The sequence below is a fragment of the Macrotis lagotis genome, chromosome 8, assembly GCF_037893015.1.
Source record: "Macrotis lagotis isolate mMagLag1 chromosome 8, bilby.v1.9.chrom.fasta, whole genome shotgun sequence".
Lineage (NCBI taxonomy): Eukaryota > Metazoa > Chordata > Mammalia > Peramelemorphia > Peramelidae > Macrotis > Macrotis lagotis.
In genome coordinates this window covers 125,268,052-125,274,537 of record NC_133665.1, presented here as the reverse complement: position 1 = coordinate 125,274,537, position 6,486 = coordinate 125,268,052, and the positions used below count along the sequence as shown (strand labels likewise).

At 36.1% G+C, this 6,486-nt stretch overlaps 1 pseudogene; it reads left to right on the top strand.

Annotated features, from left to right (window-relative positions):
* Nucleotides 1-4,405: 4,405 nt before the first annotated feature.
* Nucleotides 4,406-6,213, top strand: LOC141496540 (R3H domain-containing protein 2-like; annotated as a pseudogene).
* The last annotated feature ends 273 nt before the right edge of the window (nucleotides 6,214-6,486 follow it).

The window sequence follows — 6,486 nt, the reverse complement described above, 5'->3', positions numbered from 1 at the left end:
AAGCCTGAAGAAAGGGATAAAACTGGGTTAATTGGGGGATATACTACCTGATTTTTAACCCTGGGAAAGTATTTCATTTTGGTGTAAGAATGCATAATAATAAGTAGAATTATGTAATTTAGTATATGAATAGGAGCTACAGATCTATTTTAAACCGATCCTCTCATAGATGAGGAAACTCATACCTGAAGATGTGATATTATTTGCACATGGTACAGAAAAACAAAAGCTAGATATGACAGGATTTGAATTCATGTCTTCCACATCAAAATCAATGCACTCTCTTTTCCTAATTCACCACACCAACTCTTGTACTCTAATCTCTGTTATTTTTCTTCCAGCAAAGGCGTACTCTGCTTCAATATAAAACAGAATAAAGAGAATAACTTACCAATTGCTACCCTAATAAGAAGATGTGACTAAATTATGTCTAAAAATCTAATTTGAACTCCATATAGAGTCTGTCCTGAATATTGGATTTTAATACATTTTGAGATGAGTAGACCAAGTAATGCTATTTTTTCATCTTTTGAATTAATTTTCAGAATGCAAATGTATTAAAATGTAATGCAAATTGCTAGCTGGAACCAAACATTCTGGTTTTTTATTATTATTATTTGGGCAATAGAACTGGAAAAAACATCGCTTTATTAAGGATTTTATGAAGATTTTTCAAGAGCTTCAGGGACTCCTCAAACTTTACTCATAATAACTTTTATTTATGCTTATAACTTTCACAACAAAGAATCCTTAATTTACAATCATCAGTTGTCAAAGTCTTCATTTTTCTAATTCTATACTTCCTAGATCCTACAGATGGGCAACAGGAAATAAAAAAAATATGATACCCACACTCAAAATACAGTGGTGAGATCATAAAAGCAAAGGGTCAGTGAGGCAAAAAAATAAGGCAACAACCTAATAATGTCCAAATATATCATTTTGAGATTGATTGTTAAAACTATTAGACTACTTGAGCTATAAAACTCCAAAAGGAAAAGTTTCCAAAGTTGTAGAATAAAAGTAGGATATTTCCAAATTGAAATCACCATGACAATTTTTATAATATAAATGTGAGGATATGAAATAGGCCTTCTTTGCCTTTTCACCTTTTTTTGCAAACACTGTAATTCTAAGGTTCAAATCACAATTGAATAAAGGAATGGAAGGTGACATCAGCAAACACTCTCTTTTATTACTGAAAACTGTATATGAAATATTTTACTGAGACTCCTCTTCCAGTCCAAATAATTTTCATTTTCCTGTGTTCCAGATGTCACTTCTTTATATGTCACTGAGAGTATACCCTGTGTACTAGAAGTACTTTTCTGTTTTCACTCTATCCTTAAAAATAAAATGAAAAGAAAAACTGACTTTTTTCCAAGCTATACTTGGAGAATGAAAAAAATATAGAGCATTAAATCAATGTTGTTGTGTCACAGTTTAGAAAGGACAAACATATGCTGGATAACATATAGAAGAAGACAATCAGTATAATAAAAGACATAGAGATTAAGCTATATGAGTATTGGTAAAGAAATTTGTTTATTAAAACTAGAAAAATATTGATCAGAAATAATTGCGAGAAAAAAAGGCAAGTCTAATTTTAAATGGAAGCTGGAACAGTCTGGCAATGGATTAGATATCCTACTCTTCTTTAATTTATGGGACACTGTAAATCCAGAATAACATTCAGTTGCATATTAGTTTCCCCTCTGACAAGATTTTAGTGAAATCTTTAAAAAAGATAAACAAACCCAAAGAAGGGACCAAATGATGATGCTAAAGATAGAACAAGGGATTTTGGAACTCATTAAAGACAGCAAGGAGCAGATTAACAAATTGCCTCAAATTATCTCATATCACCACATGCTATTACAATGGATTTCTACTTGTTTTGGAATGAATGACAAACTGGAAAAGTTATGATCAACAAAACCAATAACACAAGGATAACTGAACAGAGGTTATCAGAGACTATCAAAGATGAGAATAATGTAGAAATTCAAGAATTTCATTCTGAAAAAAGATGGCACCAGTATGGTTTGGGATTGAATCAGAACAAAGTTCCATTACAGAATGAAAGGAAGAACAAGAAAATAGAAGAGTGGCGGAATTTCAAAGAAAATTTTTGCATGGGCTACTGGCCACAATGGATAGTTATTTATTTATTTATCTATTTATTATTTGTTTATTTGTTTATTTATTTTTTTATTTATTTGTGAGTTTTTCAATTTTTCCCCCTGATCTCATTACCCTCTCCCAACCACCCACAGAAAGCAGTCTGATGGTCTTTACATTGTTTCCATGCTATACATTGATGTAAATTGAATGTGTTGAGAGAGAAATTATATCCTTAAGAAAAAAACACTAAAATATGAGAGATAGCAAATTTACATCATTAGATAACTTTTTTTTTAATTAAAGGTACTAGTCTTTGGTCTTTGTACAAACTCCATAATTCTTTTTCTGGATACAGATGCTAGTCTTCATCTCAATATACCAAAATTGACCCTGATTGTTGCACTGATGCATTGATCAAGTCCATTAAGATTGATCATCAACCCCACATTGCAGTTTGGGTGAACAATGTTCTTCTGGTTCTGCTCATCTCACTTAGTGCCAGTTCATGCAAATCTTTCCAGGCTTCTATGAATTCACATCCCTCCTGGATTCTAATAGAAAAATAATGTTCCATAATGTACATATAACACTATTTAATCAGCCATGCCTCAATTGATGAACATTCACTCAATTTCCAATTCTTTGCCACCACAAACAGAGCTACTATGAATATTTTTGTACAAATGATGTTTTTACCCTTTTTCATGATCTCTTCAAGGTATCCCAACAGTGATTTTGCTGGATCAAAGGGTTTAGATATCCTGCTCTTTGGGTGTAATTCCAAATTGCTCTCCAGAAAGGTTGGATAAATTCATAGCTCCACCAACAAAGTATTAGTGTCCAGATTTCCATCATCCCTTCCAACAATGATTATTGTCCTTACTGCTCATATTGGCCAATCTGAGAGGTGTGAGATGATACCTCAGAGATGCTTTAATTTGCATTTCTCTAATCAATAAAGATTTAGAGCAATTTTTATATGACTATAGATAGCTTTGATTTCCTCATCTATAAATTGCTTTTGCATATCCTTTGACCATTTGTCAACTGGGAAATGGCTAGTTTTTTTTAAATTGGACTATATATTTTAGTCCTTTGTCAGAAATGCTAGTTGTAAAAATTGTTTCCCAATTTACTATATTTCTTTTGGTCTTGGTTTTGTCTCTGCAAAAGCTTTTTATAATTTAATGTAATCAAAATTATTTAATTTGCTTATTAATGTTTTTAATTTTTATATTAAGGTGATGCCGCCAAGTGATTTGCCCAAGGTCACATAACTAGGCAATTATTAAATATCTGAGAACAGATTTGAACTCAGGTCCTCCTGATTCCAGGGACTGTACTCTATCTACAGTGCCACCTACCTGTCCTTGTCTAGCTTGTTTTTAATGGTGTTCTCCATCTCTTCCATGGTCATAAGCTGCTTTGCTTTCCATAGATACAAGAGGAATACTACTCCTTGATCTTCTAGTTTGCTTATAATATTCCCTTTTATCTCTAAATCTTGTATCTATTTTGAACTTATCTTGATATAGGGTGCGAGATATTGAACTAATCCAAGTTTCTTCCATACAAACTTCCAATTTTCGCAACAGTTTTTATCGAATAGGGAGTTGTATCCCTATAACTGGACTCTGGGCTTATCAAAAAGCAGGTTACTATAATCATTTCCTGCTATCTGTTTTGCATCTAGTCTATTCCACTGATCTGCCACTCTATTTCTTAGGCAATACTAGACAGTTTCAATGACTGATTCTTTATAATCTAATTTTAAAATCTAGTAGGGCTAAGTCATTTTCTCTTGCACTTTTTTTTATTAGAATCCCTGCAAATTTGAGACTTTTTATTTCTCCATATGAATTTACATACATTTTTTTGCAACTTATTAAGTAATTTTTTGGAATTTTGATTGGTAGGGCACTAAATAAGTAGTTTAATTTATGTAGAATTACCATTTTCATTATATTAACTCAGCCTATCCATGAACAGTTGATATTTGCCCAGTTATTTAAATCTGATTTTATTTGTGTGAGAAGTGTTTTGTAATTGTTTATAAAAAGTTTCTGCATCTGCCTTGACAGGTAGAATCCCAAGTATTTTATATTGTCTGAGGTTACTTTGAATGGGATTTCTCTTTCTACCTCTTTCTGCTGTACCTTGCTGGTCATATATAGAAAAGTTGAGGATTTATGAGGGTTTATTTTATATCCTGCAACTTTACTAGAGTTGCTAATTGTTTCTAGTAGTTTTTTAGATGAGTTTTTAGGATCTCTTGGTCATCATGTCATCTGCAAAGAGTGTGAGTTTAGTCTCTTCCTTCACAATTATAATTCCATCAATTTCTTTTTCTTCCCTTATTGCTGAAGTTAACATTTCTAATATAATATTGAATAGTAGTGGTGATAATGGGCATCCTTGTTTCACCCCTGATCTTATTGGGAATGCCTCTAGTTTATCCCAGCAAAACATATATTTTAATAACATCAGTGGAGCCTTGAGAGGATGAGTCATACCTTGAGATGCTGGCAGAGTAGCAGAGATAGCAAGACCAAAACAGTGGAAGACCAACATAAACTTGGATGACTACTCAAAGTATAGTAACATGTGGTCACCTGTAATCAAAACCAGCAGCTTCAGTGGGAATTTCATTCTCACTTGAAGTGAGAGCATTGGGATCAATAAAAGAGGCAGTGCAAAAAGGTTCAGCACTAGGTCCTTCTGAAGTATGCAACCAGGTCACCTCATCCCAACCTGTTTGAGGCCTTCTCCCTTATAGCACTCAACAGGAACAGTCCCATACAACTTTCTTACCCAATTTCAGCAATAGCCACTCTTAAGTAATCAGATGATCTCAGTGACCCTTTACGGTAAATGAGTCTTAGTCAACAAGGTTCTACCAGGGTGGTTTTGTTCTAGACCCTACTTCTCTCCCAACAACCTCTTTGATTTGTCTTTATCATGACCTCAAAAGAACAATCTCTGTCCATCTCCATCTGTATTCCCCAGGTCTAAAAAGTCCTGCAGCCTCATGCACAACCCTTACAATAGATAGATTTCTTACTATCTCCTGGGCAGTATTCCAACTTCCATCAACAACATTGATCTCTCTCTTACCTGATGGCCTACAGATTTCATTGTGTTCAACAACCTCTTCAACCCTGAATTACAGCCCATAGAGCCCACTGGCAGCAGGCAGTTTATTGCAGTTGGTTGAGTATCCATTAGCCACAGAACCAAAACTTTCTCAGCAACCAAAAGAGTGGCATGGGGGCCCAGAGGAAAGGCATACTGTTCCAGTAAAACTATGCTGCTACCTTCATAAAAATTTTCAGAAGTCAATGAGTCCCAATATGTGGTGCAGCAGTCTTTTCAACAACCTGTTTTAATCTCTTCAAGTCAATCAATAAGAGGGAGAACAGGGGTAGATTACCAGTAGAGAGCATGTCTGTGGCGTACAGTGTGATCCCAATAGTGCAGCAGAATGGCGCAAGTCCTTCAGTAGGATTTCTACAGACCCCTGGCTCCTACCAGTACCAGATGCCTCCATCTCCTTCCTCCTACAGTTAATCACAGATGCCACAACAGTACTAAAAAGTGTCCCTATCTGGACCAGGTTCTGTAGTCATGCAACTGAAAGTCCCCACTGTTTCCAATGGTTCCCAGGATGCCCAGACAACCATCTATGACTCAATGGAATCACTGTTAATACTACAGTTCCAACCAGTGGGAGCAGAAGCCAGGAGACCTGGACAACCCTGAAAGCAGCCCCCAGGCCATGACACAGATGAATAGACCTGTTGCATCTGTCACTCAGTCCCCATCTCTATTTCCTGTCACAAGCTTCGACAGTTGTCCTAATACAGTTCCTCCCTCTCTCCACACCTGTTAGTCCTACCCAGAGCTATGGACACTACTCCCTCAGGAGTATTGGAAGCTATTCAGCTAGCACCTGGATCAGTCGACTTAAAAGCACACCAGGGGCAGATAAGAATGAAGCATGAAAACCCCCAGAAGGGGCAGGCACTCAAATCTGCCTCCATGGATCTGGAGATTGCAAAATATGGTCCTGGGACCAGTGCTTTAAGGTGACAGATCTCTCTGATGGCATCAACCCCACAGAGACTGGCAAACCCTTCAATCAGATCTTCAAGTCCAGAACCAAGATCCTGTAACTCCACAGGGCGGCTAGGTGGCATAGTGGATAAAGCACCGGCCCCGGAGTCAGGAGTACCTGGGTTGAAATCCGGTCTCAGACACTTAATAATTACCTAGCTGTGTGGCCTTGGGCAAGCCACTTAACCCCGTTTGCCTTGCAAAAACCTAAAAAAAAGATCCTGTAACTCCAAATAGCTCAGGGGTTGC